A 27,005-nucleotide genomic window follows, 5' to 3' on the forward strand; every position below is an offset into this window, starting at 1 on the left:
TAAATTGTACCAAAGACAAAAGGGACCTCAAAGAAAACCTAGTACAAACCCTATCAAAAGCACGAATTACATTTCTAGCAAGAGGTCATCTAGGCTTTGCTGAAACCCTTTCAGTGATGGGGATCTCATTACTCTCCACAGTAACACTGAACTCACTCATTTATGTTTATGAACATTCTTATACTTTGTTGCTAATCACATACACACACTACTGCTCAAACACTTTTCTCCCCAATGTAGAGATGATTGAGAGTTTATAACTAAAGTGGCAAACCTATGGCATGCATGCCAGAGTGGGCACTCAAAGCCCTCGCTGTGGGCACATTAGTTGTCATTCCAGCACAAAGTTCACCAGAATATGCTACTAGAAAGTCAGAGGGATGAAGGGTCATATTACTCCCCTCCCCCTCTCTATGACTGCCTGAGGACATGTCTCACATTACCCATCCCTTTAAAAGGTTTGCCATCACTGTCTTAGAACTATTTGAAGTATGTGTTTTTCTTCCTTTCTTCTTTCCATCTATCCATCCTTCCTTCCATCTATTCATCCACCCATCCATCCATCCATCCATCCATCCATTCATCCATCCATCCATTTGAGGCAGCTGATGGTGTAGGGAATAGAAGACTGGGCCTGGATTTAAGACAACTGAAGTTCAAATCAGAATTCAGCCATTTACTAACTGTGTTATCAGGAAGGAGTCACTTAACCTTTGCTTGCCTTAATTTTCTCAATTAGCAAAAGAGGATATTAGCACCTACGACACAGGATTATTGTGAAGATCAAAGGAGATAATATCTAAAAAGTGCCTAGCACATTACCTAGTATAAGGTAGGCTATATGTAAATGATTATTCCCTTCCCTATCTTATCTTACATCATTCTCAGAGACTTGAGTCCCATATTTTCAATAGCCTATGGAATATCTCCACTGTTTTACTGGCACCTCAAACTCTTTAAGTTCAAAACTCAACTTATCTCCATAAAAAAGAAAAAAAAAACCTTCCCCTCATCCCATCTTTAAATGTCTATTAATGGAATTGTTCTTCCAGTTACCCAGACTCAAAAACTCTGAATTATCTTTAGTTCTTGACCTTCCTTAAATCCTGTCCTCATCCATGTGATCAGTTGCCAAGTTTTGGTCAATTCCACTTCCACCTCCTTTGATTCTACCTCTCTTGTATCTATTCCATCTTTTTAGGCAAATCATTTTGGAATCTGAGGCAGAGTTTTAATTCTGATCTTCCTAATATCAAGGCAAATTCTTTATCCGTTACGCTGTGCAAGCAATGACTACTCCTTGAATTTATACCATCATCACTTTTCACTCAAGGCTTTTATACTCATCTTTTCCCAGGATCTGCCTTTCCAATCCATCCTTCACTTGACTTCTAAACTAATTTTCCTAAAGTTCTGATATGACCACATAATTCTTCTCTTTAAATATCTTCAATGGTTTACTACTGGTTGTAGGTTAAGACACAAACTTCTTCATCTGACAGCAAAAGCCTTTCACAATGCAGTGGCATCCTTTCTTCTGACCATATTTCCTTCCACTTACCTTTGGGACTTCTACATGTCAGCAAAGCTGGATCACTAGATATTCCCTAATCATGTCTTGCCCTCTCTTATTTCTATACATTTAACTTACAAATACATCTTCCTCATCTCTGAGGCCTTTTGAAATCCATTCATTTCTTTAAGACATAACACTGAGGCCACCTCCTCCTGGAAGCTTCCTATGATTCTTCCAATTTGGGGAGTTCATTACACTCTATTTCTTATGACACTTTGCCTTTACCTTGGTCCTTTGCCCTTATCACAGTCTATCCTGTACCATATTTATTTATTTGTAAGCCACAGTTCTAATAGATAAGTTCTATGAGAACAGGGCCAGTATATGTTTAACCCATGTGTTTCTAGAGCCAAAAACAGTTCTGTTCTGCAGCACAGGCACATAACAGCTATTTATCGAATAGAACTGAAGCATTTGTTGTTGATTTTAAGGATTTGTGGTTCTCTTCATTTCATTCCCAAAGCTTTGTAAACATGACCTGAGTGATAGATGAGTATATTCCTTAGATTTTATGATTCCATGTTTTAGGATGCTGTAAAATTAAAAAAATGTCCAAACACAAAAGCAATTATTAATGCATAGCTCAGAAAAAAAATGAGTGGAATGCCACTCATCACACATTCTGGTCCCATGTACAATGAAAAATTTCTCTTCATTGTTCTTTCCTTAATGGCACAGTGCAGGGTATTTTGGCCTTGGAGTCAGAAAGACTGGGGTTTCAATCCTGCCCTGAGGCAATTATGAGCTATATGACCCTGAACAAGTAACTTAAGCTCTCATAACCTAAATTTCCTCATCTGCAAAATTGGACAAGGATAACTATAGTGCCTGTAACTGTGTTATTCACGTAGCAGTTTGCAAACCTTAAAACTTGTCACTTGGTAATATCTTTTCCTTTTCTTTTTGCTTAAAGCATCTAGTATCCTAATGCAATCCTAATTTCCTTCCTTGAAGAGACAGTGAATATGAAAGCCATTCACATGAATGAATTAGTTGTCCTTCTCAGGAAATAACTGCCTTTTAAAAGAAAACTCCTGAAAAAAGACTGAGATCAACACAAAGACTGCATTTCAATTGACAGAATTTTACATTTTATGGAAGGTCTTGGTTGTTTGGGTTTTTAATCTGAACATGAGTCAATATTTCAACAGATTGTTTTAAGGATTTTGATTGTCTGTGATTAAGGAGCTATTAAGTTCCAACAAGATCAGTATGATAAATTAAGAAAGTTCAGGACCCTTGATTTTGATTCTCCAGTGGTGGTAACCACAGATCATTAAAAAATGAATGATACAATCTGACCCAATAAACATTTATTAAGCACTGACATCCTGACCTCAGAGATAGGAAACCCCAGTATAATAACTGTAGAAACCACTCACCCATAAATGATATGCATGGATTCTGGCCAATGGAATCCTCAAAAACCCCCAAAAGGACCCTTCTGAGTGAGAAGTGTACTTGAAGATTGGGGTCATGTCATTTCTAGCTTGAAGAAAATTCTGTTTCATCTATCTTTAGTGAAGCTTTGTATTTTTATTCCCAGGACTTAATGGAATGGCTGGCACGTAATATGGGCTTAATATATATTTGTTAATTTGATTGACTTTACTTGAGACAGAGACAACAACAAGATTTTGCAATCCAGAACATTCCATATCTAGATATTTCTTTTTAACCTGTTGAACCTTATCTGTCAGAAAGGGATTTGATATCCTGATTATAATACTATTTGTTCTGGTTAGGGTTCAGATGTTTTCCAGCAACTCTCAAACTTACACATGGGTACTCATGCACATACTTCATAAGAGAAAGTCAGAATACTCAGGTCAGGAGGTTTATCTAAAGGGAAAAAATAACTGATGACCCCAAATTTCACATTCTTTGATCTCATTATGAAAACCAGATTAAAATAAGCAAATGATTTAAGAGCCTTTGGTTGACTTCAAGAGATGAGTAAAAAGTATGAAATTATATTTTTGTAAAGCCAACTATAAATATATAAACCATATAAACATCTGTTTCTCTATTATGTTAATCAAGAAGCTGACATCCCTGTGTACTCCCAAATCCAAGATTTCTCCTTCTGCAGGGAACTTTTGCCCCTGATAAATTAGGGCTTGGATTATTTTCTTGGCAATAGCTAAATATTTTCTTCTATTTTGCATTTCTTCATATAACATTCTTCTCACTTTCAATATTTTGTATATATTAACATAAAATATTCCAGGGAAGATATTTTATTTCTATGGCTTGAGGGAGAAAAATTTCAAACATTTTAAAGCATTTATGACTAATGTAAATAACTAGGTAATACTAGGCTGAGAAGCTTGAGAAGCCTTCTAGCTGTAGGGCAAAGAGATATCAGTGTTACTTGAATTTTTCTTATAATTCTCTTTAAAATTAAAACTAATACCTGAAAGTTTGAGCAATTAGAAATAATTGTTTTCTTGTATACATTTTCCTGGACTTTAAGGACCATTCATTTAATCATTCATTTTTTCCCAAAAACATTTATTAAGTTCTCACTATGTTTGGGATATTATTCTAGTCTATTCTTTCTTTACTTCCTTATTTTTGAAATTCACCAGACTTCTCATTTGAAGTCAAATGATATAGGTTCAAATTCATTCTGTGCCATTTACTACCTGTGCAATTTTGGGAGAGTTACCTAATTATTCTGACACCTAGTTTCCTTATGTGTAAATCAGAGGGTTGCACTGGATGACCCCTAAGGTTCCTTCTGATTCAAAATTTATAATCCTATAAGATGATGGAAGGAAGCTAGATGGCTAAGAAGGTAAAGCGTCTGCCTGGAGGCAGGAAGAATCATTTTCCTGAGTTTAAATTAGACACTTATTAGCAGTGTGACCCTGGGAAGTCACTTAACAGTGTTTGCCTCAGTTTCCTCATCTGTCAAATAAGCTTGAGAAGGAAATAGCAAACGACTCCATTATCTTTGCCAAGAAAATCTAAAATGGAGTATGGAAGAGTTGGATGGGGCTGAAAGAACTGAACAATAACAATGCAATGAAATCACATAGAAGCACTTGGCTGAAAAGGACTTTGAAAGATTATTTAGGCTCTTTCCTGTTGTTATAGACATCATTCCAAATAGCAGATGGATGTTGTGTTGCAGAGGTACCATAGTCTTGACATTAAGAAAAAACTCAGACCTTCCTAGTAATTAGAGACATCCAAAGTAGAATGGCCAACCATCAAAGGCACCAAGTTCTTCCTAATGAGAAGTCTTCAAGCAAAGGCTAGATGGCTGCAAACTTGTTTGTAGATTATGAAATCACAGATTTAGAACTGAAATGGGCCTTAGATGCCAACAAGTTCAATCCTCCCTTTCACAAATGAAGAAACCAAGGCTCAAAAAGGTTACGTGAATTGTCCAGAGTCACTAATCTTAGAAATATGTTCTTCAGGTATGGCTTGGGTTAGCTGCTATTTGTGGTCCCTGCCAACTCTGAGATTCTGGAAGATTCTGAGATGAGGGATCACCACAGAACTCTGGGTTTCATTTTGACATGGCATGTGTCATATTAAAAATGAAAGGGTTGTCTCTCACCAACTTTCCTTATGCTAGAGGTTCTTATCTGGAAGAGAAATTTCAGAAAATCTTTAAACTTGGATAGCAAAAAAAAAAATCTTTTCTTTCCACTAACCTCTAACTAAAATTTAGTATTTCCTACAATTATTAAAAAATATAATTTGGTGACAGGTCCATGGGCTTCACCAGATGTCCAAGGGGTCTTTAGCCTAAAAGTCAGGAATTTTGACCTTTAAATCAAGGCTTCCATCCCCTTTGCTTTTACTTCTTTTCCTCTCATTTTAGCTGTTCATTCCCCTTTCTCACTTTGAGGCCTTCTCACTCACAAAAGAGTATTTTTATTCCTTTATTCCTTTTTTCTCATAACCTCAGCTTTTAATTCTTTGAATTGAGAAGAACTGATACTAGAGATTGTAACTCTCAAAGGTAAGGGAGATCAAGGGTCTAGATTGGGATATGTCACAAACTTGTAGCGTGACCTGGAACAAGTCATTTCTTTCTGCAATTAGCTATAAGATGAAGGGGTTCTCCAGGGTGGCTTCCAACACTTAAGTCTTGAATGCTTCTTAGCAAGAGAAGAACATTAAAACAAATTGAAGTTCAATGCTACATTATGGATTATTACAAAGTTTGATAATGATCTGATCACTCTATTACTTTGAATTCTGCCCATGTCAACTCTAAAATGTCCAACCATTAAGGACAGAGACTTTCTTGAAAGTCATTTTGCATTTTAAACACTGTCATGCAAATCTGTCTACCAAGTTCATTGAGATATAATAATCCCTAGCTATATGCCAGGCATGGGAGATGTTTAAAAAATGCTATGAGAAAGAATACCAAAGGGGCAGCTATGTGTTCAGTAATAAAGAACTAGGCCTGGAGAGAGGAGGCCCTGTGTTCAAATCTGACCTCGTATACTTCCTAGCTGTGTGACTCTTGGCAAGTCACTTAATGTCAATTGCCTAGACTTTACCATTTTTTCTGACATGAAATTCATACTTAGCTCCAATTCTAAGATAGAAGGTAAGAGTTAAAAAAATGGCCAAGTTATGGATTCCTCCAAGAATAATAATCTAGATTATCAGATATATAAAACCAGAACTAGGATAGGGTAATAGGGACTTTACTTCAGGGGAAAATATTGAAAAAGACCTGGCAACAATATTCCTATAGTAGAGAAAATTACATTTAGCACTTGATGTAATTAATGATAATAATTAGTTAAATTTGGACACTACCAGACGTGAACTCTCCACTCTTTCACTACTCAAGGAAAGGACTTGGGTTACTCTAGGGAAGAGGAAGTACTTCTCTGGGTACAGGTGTTACAGAGAGGGAACAGACATTTCATGGTATCAGACCACCTGGGAAAGAGGCCAGGCTGTTCTGAGGAGGGGAAAATGGTTCCCTATAAAGAGAACTTTGTATAAGGAGAATTTCAAAGCCAGGTTCTCTGGGGAAAAGAAAGAGTGAGTTCTGACTCAGCCAGCTTGCCATCTGTCTGTGTGTGTCTCTGTCTTTCTATCTTTTTCTTTATTTGCTTCTGCCCCAATCTCTCCCTCTGTCTCTCCTCCCCTCCTGTCTTTTTCCCTTTCTCTCCCCTTCTTTCTCCCTCCTGACCCAGATTCATTAGTCTGCTGCCCTAAGCATCAGAATTGCTAGTTTCTCTTTTTAATGTAGGAATATAAATATGAGATTGATCCTTATCCTGAAAGGAACATGAAAAACACCAGTGGAAATAATTAGTTTTAGGGTTAAGGGTCTGGCTGCTTCCTCCAATCAAAAGTGTTCCTCAGAAAGATACGTAGATTTGGGAGAAGATTTGAAAGCTCCATAAACTAGCCTGAAAGCAAATGCAGGAAATCACCGAACTCCTCTCAAAGAGCTCAGACTTATATGATGGGAATGTCTACCCACAAAGTTTTATTCTTCTATAGAGGCATTTTGCTTATTGAAATAGTCTTTCCCCCTCTTAATTGTGATTTCATTGAAGTATCCAAAGCACTGGCTATTTAAAAATCTCTTTTTATTTTAATAGCGAAAACAATTTTCCTTTTTGTTCTTTAAGCAAGAGATTAGGTGAACTCTTTTCCGAGATGCCAATGCTACTTGGTAGAATTCCAGGTGTAGTTAAAGATTCTAGGAGTAAACTACAAGAAATGTAGTTGGGGGTTTTCTTGAGGGACATTCCTCTCACCCTTATCATTTTCTACAATTGGAAAAGAATATCTGCTTTGGTAATACTGTCTAGAATATGACTTTCATGAATGTAAAATCATTTGAGATTTCCTTAAATCCCCTGATGCCAACCTCTTCTTGTCCCTTTTCTTTTTACCAATTATTGTCATTTAGATAGAAAGGGAGATGGTTGGGTTTTTTTTTTTAAATAGAGGATCTCTATTTCTTTCTCTTTACCATAGCATAGTGTTTCACAATTATAAAAAGATGATTCTGGGGACATTTCCAACTTCTAGAGATTTGTAATCAGCTGATTGCTATCCTTAGAAGATGAAAAGAAGAGAAACCAAATAAACCTGTGATTGTCAAAATCTCTTATGAATCTTTCTGTTTTTCTCCCTCTCACCTTGTCATCAATCAGTGGCTAACAGAAACTTAATTTAATTTCATGGAAAGCCTTTTTAAATATTATAATGTCCTTACAACTAAATAATCACATAGACAGCTGGGAAATACTCACATATCAAATAGTGTAGACTATAAACTCTTTGAGGTCAGGAACTGTTTTATTTCTGTGTTTGTAACTTCCGGCACTTAGTAGGCACTTAATAAATGTTTGCTGACTTATTGATTGATAGGTTCTTTTACTGGAGAGGGAATTCTACTAAAGAATATTTCTGTAATATCAGAAAGGAGAAATGGGCTCCCTTGGTTTCAAATATACAGTGACATTTGCCTAAGTCACTCCTTGCCTCAATCCCTTTTGTTGCCCTTTTGTATTGTATAATACCCAAGAGCATTATATACTTGTTATATTATGTACTATCATACTTTATAGGTGTTGCATAAAATCTAACTTTTGAGCTGATTCCCAAACAGAAAGCTCAGTTGCAGATAAAGTCTACTGCTCAGTGAGGCTTCTATTCTGATCAAGCCTATGATGCTGGGAGTTCCCCCTCTAACTGGCCTGCTCTGCAGGAATGCTACTGGGGATTGTCCCCCTGCTCTTAGAAATGTAATCTCCCCTTTTCTTATCTTTTCCATCACATCACTAATGTGTTTTTGCTACTACATTGTCACTTGCTGCCACAGTTTTATCTATAATCTTGAACTTAGTCACCTCCCCTCACCTTTCCCATCCCCAATTTACAGATGTGCTGTTCCTAGCAGGTGTTGGATGAATTTATGGTGAATCTGAACTCCAATGGCAGGATGAGAATGGCCAGACTCTTTAGGCCAATGGTCATTATTGGAGTTAATTAGGGTCAATAGGATGCAGGAACACTGAATGGATGCTACTTTTTTTTTACTTCAAGGGCATATTGCTAAGTAGCATATTTTGAAGCTATATCAATGGAAAAATGACCAATTATTTTTTGGAAATAATTTTTGCAAATGAGCTTCCCAGGGGGTCTTTGAATGAACTAAAGCACTGGCACTTAAACAATTGTTTAATATCCAAGGCTTTCTTTGTTGAAATTTTATCTCAGGTCAAAAAGAAACAGAGAGTAAATGGGGATTGTTTTTAGGTCACACATTGCTTATCCTTCCTGTAATAACAACTAACATTTACAGTGTACCTTAAGGTTTGTAAAGTGTATTTCAAATAGTATTCTTTAACCTTCCTGAGCCTCAGTTTCTCACTAGTCCAGAACATTCTGTCTCTGAGGAGCTGAGCCTACTGTAAGCAGCTCTGGTCAGACCATACTGAAGTACTCTTTTGGGATTTGTACCCCATAATTTAATGGAAATAAGGCCAATTGGAATGGTAAAGAATCTGCTGTTTATGTGGAACAATGGAAATTACTGGGGATGCTTAGCCTAGAGAAGAGAAGATGGGCCAAATTCTGTTCTTTCAGAGTATTTAAAGGTCTCTCTTTTGAGGGAGGGATTAGATTTGTTCTTGTCTCAGAGGACAGTATCAGAAACAAAGAGTTGAAGTTATGAAGAGGCAAATTTAGGCTTAACATGAGGGGCCCAAAGCCCTCTTACAACCATGAGAGCTTTCTAAAAATGGATCATACAACCTCAGAAAGTGGTGGGCTTCCTGACCTCCAAAGTGTTCTTGGATGATCACTTGTGAAGATGTCTTTTAAGTGATTCTTCTTTTGTTTGTTTTTTTAATACCCTTAACTTCCATCTTATAATCAATACTTTGGATTGATTCCAAAGCAGAAGAGTATCAGGGAAAAACAATGGGGGTTAAGTGATTTGCCCAGGGTCATACAGCAAGTAAGTATCTGAGGACCTCATGTTGGTGGGCCTGACTTTTGATCCATCAAGTCATCCAGTTGCCCTCTGGATCCTTCTTTAAATGTGGGTTGGGTTAGGTTGGACTTCCATGCTCTAACATTCTGTGAAACACAGAAGCAGCTTTTAGGTAAATATTCCCTCATATTTTTTCTTAAGAAAAAAATGCCTTGTGGTAGATATTGCATTACCATTTTAATTTCATGTGGAAGTGTGGAAGGAAATGGTGGTCATAAATGTAAGAAGATTAAGAACTAAACTGTTGCCTAAAAACCATCTACCTGATCAGTGTCTGCAAAGGCTCATGGCTATTTATTATACTTCATGAAATTCTACCTCTGCTATTTTCTGCAAAGATGTCAACCCAAGAACCTTTTGGAAGTATAACGATTAGCTACTCACAAAGCAGAGTAGGATTTCATTCAAACTAATTCCTAAATAATATCTATTTTTTAGAGGTCAGGATATAGAGTTTTGACTAAGGTAGGATTACAGGTTTATAAGGTCACATATCTGAAAGTAGAAAGGAACTCAGAGATCATCTAGTCCAACATAGGAAAAAAATGTCTAGAGAAGAGGTGAAACATTTTCCCTAGAGTTATGGGACCCTGGATATAGAACTGAAAGAGATTTTAGAAGGCAGCTAGTTCAAGCCTCTCATTTTACAGATGAGGAAACTGAGGTCCAAGGAAGACAGGATGACATAGCTCAGGAAAAGGGAGTGTTAGAAAGTGGATTTTTTCAGTATGTCACCAGATGCCTAGTTGTCTAAGAAGAGGGTGACAAATTTTGAAAAATGGTAGTGAGGGAGTAGACACAGGACTCCAAAGCAACTATGCAAATCTGAGGAGTGGGTAGAGGGTAAGGACCTGTGATAGTCTGCAGAAGTCTTGTGTTGAGGAGTATCTAGATGGCATATTGGAGAGAGCACTGGACCTGCAGATGGAAAAATCTGAGTTCAAATCTCACCTTACTGTGTGATCCTGGGAAAGTCAATTATTACTTCTTTGCCTCAGTTTCCTCATCTATAAAATGGGCATAATAATAGCACCTATGTCTCAGGGTTTGTTGTAGGGATCAACAGATATATTAATTTTAAAGAATTTATAACAGGACTTGGTATATATTAAGCGCTGTATAAATGTTACTTATTGGACAAATGTAAAACCCAGTGGAATTGTGCATTGGCTATGGGATGGGGTGGGGGAGGGAAGGGAAAGAATGTGATTCTTGTAACCATGGAATAGTGTTCTAAACTGACTAATTAAATAAAATTTTCAAAAAAATAAATGTTACTTATTATTAGTAGTAGAAGTAGTAGTGGTGGTGGTGGTGATGGTGGTAGCAATAGTAGTAATTATAGAGGTCCTAGTAGTGGTGGTGATGATGGTGATTGTTTTTGTTGTAGTCAAGAGGTGGAACAAGTGAAGGATGAGGAAAACACATCCCTAGAAGAACTAGGGTGTATCTGGGCCATCAAAGAGCTGATGTTACTGCCTGGGTTACTGAATAGTAAGGTATGCCCAGATACCTTATGGCTGGTATCCATTTGGTAGCTCAAATAGTTGGGTTGAAAGTCCTATCAGTGTCTATGAAGGGACCCCCCCCCCCCAAACAAGCATTAAAATCCACAAACATTACTCTGTAAAATTAATAGAGCATTAATTACTAGGCAAGTGTCTTATTTTCTCTATCTCAGTCTCCACATCTGTAAAATGGAGATAAGTAACTATATCCTAGGGATGGCTAGGAGGCTCAGAGGAGATGACAATGTCCTTTGCAAACTTTAAAGTAAGATACAAATATTAGTTTTTTTCTATAAATTACTTTAGAAATTTTATTAATGATACTTCAGGGTGAGAAGTTTCTGAAGATTTTCCCCAGAATAATTATCTAACTTCAGGAAATGATTCCAGACTGATCAGAGATTACTTAAGTAAACATTTATTAAGCACCTGCCAGCCACTGTTCTAGGGATCTGGATTATAGATCAAAGAAGTTTAAATTCTGTTTGCTAACAAGGTCCCTGCACCGTTCCTGGCATATAAGGAGGAACCTACTAGATGCTTGTTAATTGAGTGACTCCTTCTACTAGATGGGTGCAATGTAAGCACAGTTTGGATTTCTCCCTCTGGATTCCCTCCTTTAATGTGCATAAAAATGGAGTCTTTGAAAACTAACGGTTTTCTAAAAGAAGCGATTGAGTTGTCCTCTTCGTCATCATGGGCTCTTTAAGACTGGAGCTTTAGGTTTTTCCTCTTCCTCTCAAACTGAGCTTGTTAAGCATTAGTGACTGCTTCCAATGAGGTCTCTCTCCCAAGCTAATGAGACCCAGGAATAGACAGAGTCGAAGTTAGCACAGACTTCGCCATGGGAATAATGGGAAGTCAATGGATCATGGAAAGTTACTCCCCATCTCCATTACCATTAAAAGCAAAATCCCCCCCGATTCAGTACCGGAGCTCACTTGTTTGTAAGGTCCCATCGACACGACTGAGGGAGCAAGTCCCAGGTTACTCGATTAAAAAACATAAATGCTCCAATGTTCATCCATTGGCTTTCCCTCTTAACTGCTTGTGCTAAGGTGGGAAAATTACTACGGCATGGTTGGTTGCTATAGAAACTGTCCCACTAGACATTCTCTCTCTAAATAATAGGGTTGCCAGTGTGCATCTAATCCCATGACTTGTTTACTGGCATTGTTCCTACCATCCTACTCCTATGGAAGTGTGAGCCACTCTCCCAGGGCCAAGGGACACCCGGAAAATTAACCTTTGCATGCAAAGCAGATAAAATCTTGCCAACATCTCTGAGAAGTTTTAAAGCAACTGTATGGAAGCTCTAATTCATTTGACTGGGGCTTTTAAGGTGGCGCTAGCCATCACTCTGTAGTATTTATTATCGACAGCTAATTTTAGTTTTCAGTCTCTGATGATAAATTTTGTAATTGGGTCTGATCTAATTCAGCCCTGGAGCTATGGTAGAACCCTCTTTTGTGGGGAAAAAAGGCTCATCATTACTTGCTTTTTATACACACAAGAAACCATAGTGCACTCAGTCAACATTTTCTAAATGATTCCTGGGGACAGAGCACTGCACAACCAGTTCCCTACTTTGAAGTGGCTTGGGCTCCAAATCCGTTCAAAACTGAACTGGAACTCCTAATGAATTTTCCCTTAGAAATCATGTTGTTTTGCATGGAGGTGGCTATCTTGGGGCAGCCAGGTGGCACAATGGATAGAATTTCAGGTCTCGAGTCAGGAAGACTCATCTTACTGTGTTCAGACTTGGCCCTAGACATTTACTAGCTATATGACCATGGGTAAGTCACTTAACCCTGTTTGCCTCAGTTTTCTCATCTGTAAAATGAGCTGGAGAAGGAAATGGCAAATCACTCAACTATCTTTGCCAAGAAAACCTCAAAGGACTCAAAGAGTCAGACACAACCGAAATGACTCAACATCTGTACCATAAAAGCTATAGAAAGAAACTTTATTTTGAATAAAATGCTGATCAAATTGATCCTCAAGGCCAATGAGAGTGCTTCAAAGGAGACTGGAAGAACACACCCCCTGGCTGAAATTATTCATTCTATAAAATTGCAATATTACCTTTGCATTGTTGCTTCTTAGACCCATTATTAACCCAGAAGCTGAAGGTCAGGGATTTTTGAAAAGCCAAAGTAGGAAACAGTTGAACTGTTTCCTTCCAGCCTAGTTTGTTTCATTAAATTGGTGTTTTCCAGAAGGGTTGGTGATGAGGCATTCTAGATCATTTGGAAAACACGGCATATTCTGAATAGAGATGAAAAGACCCGAGTTCTACTACTCACTTAGAAACTCATTAGGCATGTGTCTCTGGGAAAATTACTTAACCTAAATGAGACTCAGTTTCTTCAGCAATAGATCAGAAATAATAACAGCACATCTTTCACAGGGAGTTTGGAAGTATGATATGGCAACTCTCAAAGAATACGTTTTGTAAATCTAAAGCAGTCAAAAAGCCTTTATTAAGCCTCTACACTTTTAGGTGCTGGGGATGCAAGGACAAAAATAAAAAAAGTAAGCTTTATTTATTCTCTGGTTTATAATCTGATTTGAATTCAAAAAGCCTGTGTTCAAATTCAGGCTTTGCTATTTACTACAAATATAACCTTAGGCAAGTCATATAGCTCCAGTATCCTCATCTTCAAAATGGAGGGATGGGACTGAAGGACCTTTAAGATGCCTTCTAGCTCTTCATCTTTGATGCCATGTAGTCCCAGTATGTACAATGTCAGAGGCCTCTGATGGAAGAAAATGGCAAACCTCGCTGAGGAGAGTCTGAGTAAAAATGTCACATTGTAGAGCTAGTCCTGAGGATATTAGAAAACAGAATGGCAGAGCTCAAAGGCAAGCTTAGAACACATAAGGTTAGAGCGTTGAATCATAGACCGAAAGAGGCTTTTGAAGATAGAATGTGAGATCACAGAAGGTTGGAGCTGAAAGGGTCTTAGAACATAGAATGTTAGATCATAGAATGTTAAAGCTGAAAGCAAAGACCTTGAACACAATGTTGGGACATAAAATGTTCAACTTGAAAGTGACCTTTGAAGATAGAATGCCATCATGCAGGCTGTTAAATGTGAAAGAGACTTTATAACAATATATTGGCTCATAGAATTTTAGGACCTGTTGGGATGCTAGTGGTCACCAAAGCTGATCTCCTCCTTTTACAAATGAAGAAACTGGGGGCAGCTGGGTAGCACAGAGGATAAAATGCCAGGCTGGAGTTGGAAGGACCTATGTTCAAATCTGACCTGGTAGGGTGATCCTGGCAAATCAATTAACCCCAATTGCTGAGCTTTTGCCACTCTTCTATCTTAGAATTGACAAATTCAAGGCAGAAGGTAAGGGTTTAAAAAAACAAATGAAGAAACTGAAGGTTAGATTAATGAGATGAAATTAATTTCTGAAGACCACACAAAGAGAGATGATTTTGAACTCAGGTCTTTTGATTTCAGATTAACATTCTTGCATGGTACTACACTGCTTTCCACTATTAAATTTAATATAATTTTAAAACATCCTATATTAAAGAGCAAGACATTCAGATACTTATTAACTTTGGTAATCGTTACTGGATAGTTACTGGAAAATAAATAGTAGATAATATTTTTTATTTGGGATATTAATGGTGATAAAGAAGAGCATGATTATGAGTAGAAAACTATAAGCAAGTCACTTGTGATTTGATAGTTTCAGTGCCTTGGGCTCCCTAAGATTTGAAGTTGCAGATTTTATTGATATGTACTCATAGAAAAAGTTCCTGAAATCAATAGTCATAGGTCTAAATAACAACAGAATTGGAGGTAAGAAGCCTAATCAAGATCTAGTGATATTTAATTACAAAATGATTGATGTGTTTTCCACACATGATTGAAATAGATCCGTGCATTCCCACCCATTTTTAAGAAACAGAACTTAACTGATTTACACTACAGGATTATCAGCAAATATGTTCCTAAATTACTTTAATCTACATAACTCATTTTTATCAATAAGTTAGAAATGAACTAATAAAATAGATTAAAACATTTTTCCTAAAAATGTTAAATGGGATGACCCTTGCGGGGAGAATATAGGATGGCAGGCAATATGTAAATAAATGATACTAATAAAAATTTCATTTAAAAAAAGCTCCTGGAATTGTGATGCTTTCTGTCTTTGAATGATGCAGTGCTAAAATCTCTGAAGTCAAATTGCGAGTCACTTCAAGGACAGTGGAAAAGTCCATGGATGGTATGAGCAGGCTTTGGCACATTATCAATCAAGGATTGCACAGGAAAAAATGGTATAAGAGATGCACATTAAAGAGATGAAGAGAGGCTGGCAAGAGGTAAACATTGAACAGCCTATGTACCACTGATAACCATAGATCAACCAGTCAAACAATTATTTAAACTTTTTTCAAGGGCATAGATTAAGGCTGTATGACCATGGACAAGTCACTTAACCCCCATTGTCTAATCCTTACAATTCTTCTACCTTGGAACACAATATAGATTCTAAGACCAAAGGTAAGGACTTTTTAAAAGAAAAGAGTATAGATTAAGGCTCCAGCATATTGGGTAGATTCAGAGTAGATTTATGGGAGGATCCGGGCAAGAATCTCACAGGATGAGAAAGTGTGAATGGATTTAATTTTGTACAGGAATAAGAACCATCATCTATTAAATTACAAGTCCAGTAGTTTCCAAATATCCCAAAACATTTATTAATAAAATTTTCTCTTCCTCTGTCCTAGTAAGTTTTAAAATCCCACATTTGCACTATACAGACATAAATTCTGCTTTTAATAAATTTAATATAAAATTTATTTTCTCTTAGGAATATTTCTAAAATAAGGTCCTTTGGAAATGATGCCAAAATAATCTATGAAGCTTACCCCTGGGTGTATCTCTATGAGTGAAAAGGGAAGGGTTGATTAAATATAATTCATAACTTCAACCCCCTTCTCTCCTCTCACAGAGTCACCACATTAATTTAGAGATGCCTCACCTCTTACATGAGATATTGCAATAGCTCCTCAATTGAATTTTTGGTTCAGAGCTGGTCTTCTTTAAGGCTTTCCTCACTCCCTCTCTTACTGCATTTAGAGTTTTCAACCATAAAATCTATTGGTGCAATAAAAAAGAGCAGAGGGGCTTGGGTTTGAATCCAGTCTCTGACACATCTGCCTCACAGCATCCCTTGGCCTTAGTTTCCTCACCTTTAAAAGGATGGATGAACTGAATGGTATTTGGGTTTTTTTTTAGTTCTACATTTATGATTCTATGAGAATGTATCTTCTGAGTTCCAAAGAGTAACTCTGTGGGAGTACCGAGACATAAGAAATGACAAATATTCTATTTTGCAAATAGGAGGCTAAAAAGTCACAGAGATGTAAGGCAGGGAATAGTTGAAAAGCTGCTGACTCTTGAGTCAAAGGACATGGCATCAGATTCTAAGTTTTCCACTTTGCACATGTGTGAGCTTAGATAAGGTCACTTATCTAAGGAAACTAAGCCTCAGTTTCCTCATCTGTAAAATAACAGAGTTGGACAAGATGGCTTTTAAGCATTCCTTTCAGTTCTAAACTTCAACAGGGGTGATGTCTTAATTTAAGTTTAATTAATTAAGAATATTTTCCTATGGTTACATGAATCATGCTCTTTCCCTCCTCTCTTCCCACCCCCCTCCCAGAGCCAATGAGGAATTTCACTGGTGGGGGGGTGATGTCTTGATTTGCTCATGTGTTGGATTTAAATAAGGCAGAATTGCAAAAAGCCTAAATCTCTAATAATATAATTAATCACTTGGTCTCCATGGACCTCAGTTTCTTCATCTAAAAAGTAAGATGGATGAACTAGATGACATCTCTAGTCCCTTCAGACTCCAAAGCTATCCTCTTCTGTAAACAGAGAATCAATGCTCAGGAGAGCATCCTTTTCCCTAGACCAAAGGTGCTTAGCCTGGGGACTGGGGGTTAGTTCTTTAAAGTATCTGAATAACTTTATTTCAATATAATTGGTGTCTTTTGTAATCTTGTGTATTTTATGTCATGCATTTTAAAAAAGGGGGTCTATAACCTCCATCAGACTACACAGGTTGGGGAAGAGGAATGATTCATGAAACAAAAAAATAGCATTTCTACAACACCTTAAAGTTTGCAAAATACTTTTATAAATCATCTCATTTTGTATTTGCAACAAGTCTGGGAGGTAAGTGCAATCATTATCTCCATTTTATGGATGAAAAATCTGAGGTCCATGGGAGTTAAGTGCCTTAACCAGGGTTACACAGCTAGAAAGGATGTGAGACTGAATTTGAACTCAGTTCTGATTCTAATCTAAGCCCAGTGCTCTATCCTCTGTATTGCCTAGGGCTGACTTTAAGACCTACATAAAGAAATAGCCTTGCCTTGGAGAAATAGAGTTTAGATTTTTGACTTTGAAAGCTTAACCAAATACATCTCAATCAGGTTGATTTTCAAGTGGAAGCCAAAGGAATCTTCAGTGTAGTCCATTATTTAAGCTGATGTTTACCTCTGCCAAGCTTCACCAAATTCATTTGTTTTACAAATTTATTAGTGTTTTCCCTCTCTAGAGGGAAGCTGGCCCACCAGGGATTATTGCTGCAGACAATAATAATGTGTTCTGAAACATTTCTTTCTTGTGTTTTGAAAGGCCCCTAGAAATAGTTCTGCATTGTTGTAGCTTTAAAAAAAATCTATAACATGTATCTGACATTAATACTTTAATATTGGGTAACTATAGTAAGGATTACAGGGCATTAAGAGCAATTTCTAAGTTCTTTTTATTTGCAGAATTTTTTTTCTCTTTCCTCTTAAAAGTGAGGCTTCAAGAAACATAGCTATGGATTATTCACTTGCTATTCAAACCATTTCTTTTAAGCATCATCTCTACATGGAGGTAAAGGGGAGAACAAATACTTCATTTACAGAGATTGAAACCAGGAGGAGAAGCTTTGAGGCCAGGTTGCCAGAGGAAGGGAACATGGAAATCTTCAGGGGAAAGGGATCATAGATAAGAAGCAGGATTCAAATCCACATCTTCTGAGTCCAGAGACAGTGCTCTTTTTACCATATTGGACTGTTCCCAGGTATTCAGGCTCTCTTCTAAATAAAGGCTCAAAAGAGCTGATCACATGCCAAGATTGATGTTTGATGATAATGACCATAGATTGGATATGTATCTGCTACATCAGAAAGGATCAGGGAAGACCCCCAGAATATTTTTTAGGTATACCCATTTGGGCATGGGTGGGCTCTGATCTGAATTATTGGGGGAATATTCATATTGATGAGGTCACATCTCCAGATATAGTTTTAGGATATTATTTGGATGGGATCAAAGAATCCATGTGAACACAAATTCCTTTGAAATTAATTAAAACTTTAATAAATAGAACTTTGGCTAATGGAATCAGTAATTCACTCTCACACATTAGAAGAAATCTGTTTATGACACATTATTACATAATATAAACCTATAATTATTTATAATCTATACAGTTGTTTTCCCCATTTTGCTCTTTAGAACCCATTTGTAACATATTTTGTGAGGTATACTTTTTTTGACTGTGGCATATGATTTAGATGTTTCATTGATTCAAATTTTTTATTGATTTAGACTGGCCTTCCCCATCTTTTGGATTTAGCGGGACTTTTTCCTCCATTTCAGGGAATTCTGCTATGATGTTTTGCTCCTCAAGTTCCACTCTAATGCTTAGCCCCATATAAAAGAATGATAGTCAATTTTTAGTAAACATCACTGTTTGTAAATGTCACTTAACTGCTGAGAGGGTCTTCCCAATACAGAAGCGATAGATCTAGGTTTCCCTGGTTATGAGTTGAAATATATCCCTTGAAGAATGACAGGCCATCCTTGCCTTTCTCCCTTCCTTTGTTTCTTTGTCAGTGTGCACTACTGGCTTTCCAAGGAAACATGAAAATGACTCAAATTTCTTATTCCACAAAAATACAGCTCTGGTGGGCTGCCTCCCTAGGCAATCAAGGTGAAATGGAAAAGTGACTAACAGCTCACTAAGCCTGATTGATGGAGATAACCAACGCAGCAAATTCAGCCCTTAAGGGGTGTTGTCTCAAAAGTGGCATTGTTTGTTTGTCAGAATATTTTGAGCAATTTCCTCAGCTCTTCACTTTTTTTTTTCCTTAAGCAGATATAGCTGGAACCATAAGCCAAAAAAGAGAGAAGAAATACTAGAGAAACTTAATTTCAGTCATATTATTTGTGATATAAAATTGTCTTAGGTTTTTTTACATCATAGTCAATTTCCCAATATGCCACCTTTCCTGCGCTCATTTAACCTTCCTACAAAATGAGAAATTTTGATTTTTGTTTGTTATAGAATTCTTTTGACAATCTGGTGAGTGAAAGCTTCTCAAAAAGAAGTCTTTGATAGAATACATAGTATTATATGGAAAATCAATTATGTTGAAATACACTCATCCAAATGTTCATGGACCCCATATTAGGAACAAAGAAAAATCCACCCTGAGAATAAATACACTGATAGGAAAGCAGTTTCCTTTAGTCATAGTCCCTTCCCTCTCAACAGAAAGGAGAAAGTGGGTTTCATCATCTGTTTTCTGCAACTAAGATTGGTCATTGCAATTAATCTGAGTGCAGCTGGTATTTTGTGTTAATATTGGTTTACATGATTGTGCTCATTACACAAATTGTTCTCGGGGCTGCTTGAATCAGATCTTCATGTCTCACTATGTTTCTGTGAATTCCTCACATTAATTGTTTCTTGTGGCACAATTATATTCTCCTACATTCATTTACTACAATTTATTCAGCCATCATTTCCCAGTAGCTGGACAATCACTTGGTTATCCTGTCTTTGGCTCTCCTGAAAATATTGGTATAAATATTTTAGAATATAAAGGACCTAATCAATCAATGACAGGCTTGGGGTCTTTTCCAGCTACAGTATCACTGGGCAAAAGAGTAGGAAGAGCTTAGTGAATTTTGCTGCATAATTCTGAATTGTTTTCCTCATTTTCAACTCTGACAACAAATGTATTCTCTGGATGCAGCTAGAACTTGATGCTGCTGGACTCTGAGTCAGGGAGACCTGAGCTCAAATCACACATCACATGCTTACCAGCTTCATGACTTTAGGCATATTATATAATCTCTCATCCTCAGTTTCTACATCCATAAAATGGGGATAATAATCAGTAATTCTCTCCTGAGGTTTTTGTGATGCTCAAATGAGCTAACTTGCATAGCCTGCTATGTAAATTCTAGAAATTATTATTATTACTACCTCTGTTTATGTTGACTACTTGCATCCTTAATTGTTTTGTTAATTTGCTGGCAGAGGAGAAATCTCAGTGGTTTTAATTTGCCTTTCTCTTATTAGTGACGAAGCATTTTTTATATGGTTGTTGATTGTATTTATTTTTCTGAAAACTGTTTTTAATTTTCATGGTGTGTTCCTGAACACTTGGGACTAGATCCCATTTTTAGAAATCAAATTATATTTTCTCACCTTTTCCATGTGGAAGTAAGTAATCTTATGTAAGGAAAAGAACAATAGATTTAAAGTCAGAGAACAGATCTAAATTCAAATCTGAACCTTGGACCTAAAAATCAAATCCCCCTTGGAATCATGTGACCTTGGAGAAATCATTCTTTGTTCCTCAGGCACATCATCTAGAAAAAAATGGGGAGGTGGGATTAGATTGTCTCAATAGTCATTCATCTTTGCTTGGAAATGGCTCTTACCATTCGTTCTAAATTTATTTTTCTCCCAGAATTGGATTCCTATTTTTCTCAAATTGCTGTGTCAAGCAGTTAGTCTTCTGAAAACAAACACTCCTTGGACAGAGGGTAGGAGTAAGGGAGGGTTCTCTATTTTAAGAAACCTTGCCTGAAATTCTTTAGTATCATAAGAGCCTTAGAGGAAAGAAAATCAGACTGAATGGCAAAAGGTCTGACTTTATGGCTTGACTGGCAATGACCATGCTGTGTGATTTTGAGCAATTAATTTGGCTGCTTCTCTTCTCAACCTTCCTTATCCATAAAATGAGTATAATGCTACTTCTAATAACTTCTAAGTTATTCTGAGGCAAATCTTATGTGAACTCTAAAGCATTTTAGAAAGATGAATTATTGTAAGTTGGTCCAATGAAGAATAAATTGGAGTCAGATGATATGAATTCAAATTCTGTTTCTGACACTCTGTACCAGTGTGACACTGCATAAACCATTTAACCCTTTTTGGCCTTAAATACTCACCTGTTTTATGAAAGAATAGAACAGCTGGCTTTGAGATAGCTTCCAGTTTGACATCTTTATCCTCTAATTCTTAGTTTCGTATGAATTATATTATGCAACAAAATAATGGTATGCATATTGATCACATCTGGAAGATTTTAAGATTTGACAATGTAGATTTTTATCTATATTCTTCTATTGATAATAAAATTAAAATAAGATGCTTATCATTAAATAAAAATAAGATGCTTTTCAATCTATTTATGGTAATCACATTTTGTATTATAAAGCTTCAGGGAAGAATGACCAGAAGCAATTGTGAGAGAAGGGACTTTGCCCCAAGATTCAACATTTAGAGGGTGCTGAAGGCACTAGAAATAAGACAGCAGATTACTAAATTAGCAATAATAATGGCCCACCAGATGGTGAGCTGTGGTGAGTTGCTCACTGGCCTGGCCTGGCCACTACATTTCTTCTTCTCATGTGATGTTCTGCCCAGAAACCTCCTTTTGTTGATATTTCTTGAATTATCTTCTTGACCTCCTCAATGAAGAATGTGCTTCAGGCCTCCCGGTCTCAGCACTTAGTGGTCCTGACTCTGAGGGTAAACATTCCCAGGTATGGCTCTTCGCATGCTGGTAGGACATACATTCCTGGGGGGCTCTTTGTTTTATTCCACAATAATCCTCCACAAGCTTCCTCTTCCCTAGATGGTACTTCACTGGCCCGAAACACACTGACTTCAATGCTTTTGTTCATATTTTCCCCATTCTCCTCTTCCTGTCTCAGAGTAAGCCCTTTTTATCCTTTCAGTATCTCCATAATCTCCTTGTCCTTCATTCCAAGTCCAGTGCAATACTCCCGTATACATAAAATATGTATTGACTATCCTAGCCCAGTCTTCCTCTTTCCTGACTTGCTGTGGCATTAATCAATCACACTGTGCAGCTTATCACTTCCTCATTTTCCCAAATTGCTGCTCATTTTTCCTGTTCTACTGGGCTGGCCCAGGATTCAAGGAACAGAGACATAACCACACTCACTACAGGGAAACTAATTACCAGTGTAACTAGAAGCTTATAGACCACCAATGGCACAGTCACTTGCAGGAGAAGGACATTAGGAGGTAACATATTGCCCCCAGATTGTCCCATTTGGAGTTGAAGTCTTGATAAAGCCTTTAAAGATTAAAGATAAAGATTTAACTTCAAACAGGCAGTTGACTCTGTCCAAAGGTAGGTGGGACCTTTGCAATGTAAGGTAAACAGATGCCAAGCACTTTGGAATAACCCAAGTATGAATAGGTCAGATAAGATTAAATACAGTGAAGGGCAGCTAAGTGGCTAAGTGACTAGAGAGCCACACCTGAAGTCAAAGGGACTTGAGTGCAAATCTAGATTCTGACACTTCCTTGCTGTGCTACCCGGGGCACTTAACCCCAATTGCCTAGTCCTTACCACTCTTCTGCCTTTGAACTGATACTTGGTATTGGGACACTGAGTATTGAGCATCTAAGACCAAGGTCAGAGAACAGCAAAATAAGGCTGGTAAATTGGGTTGCAGTCAGATTCTGGACAGCCTTAGCTGAAGGTTTGTAGTCAAGGCATGCCATGATCAGAGTTGGGCTGTGTAGGAATATGATTTTGAAAGTTGTCAGAAAGATGAATTGAAGATGAAAAGAAACTAATCCAAATAGATGGTGCCATGTCAGGAAATAATCAAATGGATGTACAGATAGAAGGATGGATGGCTGAGTTCAAAACCCCCAAATTAAATTGAGATTATAAGTCCAAAAGAAAAAAAAAAGAAAATGGCAGATGTGTCAGCAAAGTGTCATTTTTCACATCTAGAATGAAGTTAAAGCTACAACTGGCCATGAGAATCAAATGATTCATCCTCAAGGCATGGGTTTCAAATAGATTTAGAAAAATTCTATTTTTAAGATAATAGCAAAACAACAGAATTCATCAGAGTGCTTGGTTTTGTATTTCAGGGCAACCCAGAATACTAGCCCATTCCCAAGGCACCATGGGCCATTCACAAAAAACAATTAAGAGACTGGAAAATCCCAGAAATACTCTCATACTTGCTACTTACAAGCTCATACAAGCAATACTTGTTACTATGAAGAAACTGACTTCTATCTGTCTTCTTAGATAGAAAAGAGTGAGTAAATTCCCCATCATGGCTCTCCTGACAGCATGCCAAGGCATTCTCATTTAATTCATCAGCCCAAAGGCACAATTCAATCAACTGCATCAACACAAATCTACCTACCCAACCAAATAGGCATTTCTATAGTTCCTACCCATGTCTAGCTTTTAAGTAATATCCTTAGATGCACCCCCTCCTGACCACATTCTTTTAATTTCAAATGAGAGAAGGTTGGATCCCAAGAAAAAGAGGGCACCATAAAGAGTTGTTGCTCAGTAAACTTAAGGCTAGGAAGCAAAAACAAAGATCTTAATAGAGGCATTAGTATGTTCTGTGAGCAGCAAGATAGAAAATAAATCTATAAAAGTAGTTGGTACACTAAGAAGGAAGAGAAGGAGTGAGGAAGGCAGGAAAGGAAGAAATAAAGGAAGAAAGAAAGAAAGAAAGAAAAGAAAGAAAGAAAGAAAGAGAAAGAAAGAAAGAAAGAATAAAAGGAAGAAAGGAAGGAAAGAGGAAAGGAAAGAGGGAAAGAAGTAATACAGGAAGAAAGGAGGGAGTAATTGAAAGATGTGGGGAAGGAAGGGGGAAAGGAAAGAAGGAAGGAAGGAAGGGGGAAGGAAGGAGGAAGGAAGGAAATATGAAAAGAAAGAAAAGCTAGCAATGTGCTTGGAGCTATATTATGAAGGCCAAGTAAAAGTCAAAGAGATAATCTGGGAACCTGGGTTCAAAAACCCTCCAAGGAATTTTATTTTCATAAACCAGGTCTGAAAAATACCTTATGTTGTGAAACTCAGCTACCAATATTTTTTCATGGTTTACTTTTAGAGATGTAATGAGGCTGAGTGGAAAGATGGGGTGCTTTATCGAGATTTGGAAGATCTAGGACACTCAGCTCTACAACCCACAAGTTGTGTGTAACTATAAACAAGCCACCTGAATTTTCCATGCCTTAATTTCTTTATCTTTCAAATAAATGAAATAATTTTATATTTTAAGAGGCTCACATCAAGGATATACTGCATACGAGACACAGTCATAACCAGGGGAGTTTTTAAAAAAGAATAATATCTGTCCTGACAATGTTTCTATTCTGAGGATGGGAATGGTGGAGGGTAAGGATACAGTAGGTAGCAGATAAATACAAAATTAATTCAGGAGGATAAGAGGGCTCCAATGAATGAATAGATCAGGAAAGGCTGCTATTGATTATGGGCCTCGATTTATAGAGCTGAGGAGGGAGAGCACTGGGGCCCAGAATTCAAAGGTCCAGAGGTGGCAAGTGAAATATGTACAGTCAAGAAATTTGTCTAATATGTTTTATAAGTACATGATTCTTTGATTACAGGATGGCATTTCCCAGCACTATTGAGTTCAACAATAACAAAATGGGTATGAGAGCCTTCTCACCTGGACCAATACCAGAAAAAATACCAGTAAATCCTAATTTTTGTTTTCAAATGCTGAAAATTCTTTTCCCCATAGACTTCTAGGATTCATATTGTTAAAAGTTAAAGGGGTACAATTTTAAAATTATGAGCATCCATTCATATTATTGCAAAACTAAAAAGAATCCCATGCAGGACAAAGGGAATTAGTAATATCTGTGGTGTCGAACTAAAAAAAAAACTGACCCATCTGGCTTCATATTGATTTAAAAAACCACAAATTAACATTGTATGTGTTATATTGTATTTTTACTTATTTTGTTAAAATTTCCCTATGTCATTTTAATATGTTTGGGGAGTTTTGCAAGCTACTTCCTTCTGGTTGATCTTGAGTTCGACACTATCAGCTTACACTGTCTCTGTCACCTGCAATGGAAGGGTTCACATAATCTCATTGTTGAACATGATCTCTAAGGCCACTTTAGTCCTACTTAACATCCTTTTTAACATCTTCAATTAGATTTAACATCTAATTGAAGGTCTCTAGGAAGGGGGAAAACTCCCAAAGAAATCCATTTAACTAGCTTCCTAGCAAGCCAAATCTGTCTCTCTACATCTCCCAGTCCTACTCTTGCCTGCTGTCTTGGCCCAAGCAGAATTTAGTGTGGACTATGGGAATAAGTGACCCTATTATTCCTTCTCCATGATTCTCACAGACAACAGCACTGGCCAAACTATTATGAAATCATGGATTTGTGTTTGTTCATGCTTTGAATCCCCCCAGAAGAGATTTTTGTGTTCTTTAGAAATAATCTTTCTAAAACATATTTATTTAGTACAGTGAGTTCTGACTTTTCATTCTCCTCTTTCAATTGTTTCCATTTCTTTAAAGAGCAAAGCAATTAGTTGATGCTATGAATCACCAAACACATTTTCCTGCCTCAAACTTTGATTTGAGTGATCAGGGACCCAGACACGACCCACACAAAACAGACAACTTCATTGGCAAGTTCATTTTTTTCCTTTGATTTTTTCTTCGTACTTTTTATGCCCTTTAGCACAGATTACCAACTTCTTTGTTATTAACATACACTCTTATTTCCCTCCTCTGGGTTATGAATTTTTTCAATTAAAGTAAATTAAATTTTTCTTCAATATTTTTTAAAAAGAATTTCCTAACACCCCTTCCTAGTGAAGGACGTAGACTGTTAAGTGAATTGTGATCTCAACATGAGTTAACAGTGTAAAAGGATAGCCAAAAATCCTAAGGAGTTCTTTAGCTACATTGAGAAGGCAGATCATCCAGAAGTAAGATAATAATTTCATTGTATATTGCTTTGGTAGACCACCTGGAGAGTAGTTTATTCATTTTGTAGGGCCATGTTTTAGGAAGGAAGATAAAGGTTGCCAGCAGAGGCTAACAGAAAATGTGAAGGGTCTTTAGTCTGTGCCATATGGGGATGTTTAGTCTATGGAATAGAAGAGAGATAATAGCTGTCTTCAAGCATTTGAGAAGCCTTTTCTCCCTTATTGCTGGGTACTTTCCCCAGAACTGGACTTCATGAAATGTCCAGGTCATGCTCATTTCACTACTGCCTCTACTATGAACTTCATTCACCTCTTCACTAATAGCCTTCTCATTCTGGAGACATTACCATCATCTCTCTTGATTGGTGAGCCTTTAGCCCAGATCACTATTTCATGAAGTACCTAGGCCATGCTCACTCTACCCCTGGCTCCAAACTTCATTCTCCAATCTTCTCTATTTCCTTACCAGTATCCTTGTTCTCCATTCCTTGATTTCCAGTCCTGTATAGTATACCTCCATTAGAATTTAAACTCCTTGAGGCTAAGAGTTGTCTTCATTGCTTATATTTGTACCCCAGTACTTAGTATTATACTTGACATATAGTATATTCTTAATGAATGCTTCTATCTATCTATCCATCCATTCTTCAATCTACATATTTATCCATATATTTTACTCTCTTCTTTCTCTATCTATGCATCATTATACCTACCCATTCAGCCATGTCTCTCCCTCTAACTCTTTATTTCTCTGTTATCTATCTATCTATCTATCTATCTATCTATCTATCTATCTATCTATCC

At 37.1% G+C, this 27,005-nt stretch overlaps 1 protein-coding gene across 3 annotated transcripts in view; it reads right to left on the reverse strand.

Annotated features, from left to right (window-relative positions):
• Positions 1–27,005, reverse strand: part of CADPS (calcium dependent secretion activator) — a 441,690-nt gene that overhangs the window by 354,850 nt on the left and 59,835 nt on the right. The gene's annotated exons all lie outside the window — the stretch shown is intronic.

The sequence above is a fragment of the Monodelphis domestica genome, chromosome 7, assembly GCF_027887165.1.
Source record: "Monodelphis domestica isolate mMonDom1 chromosome 7, mMonDom1.pri, whole genome shotgun sequence".
NCBI lineage: Eukaryota > Metazoa > Chordata > Mammalia > Didelphimorphia > Didelphidae > Monodelphis > Monodelphis domestica.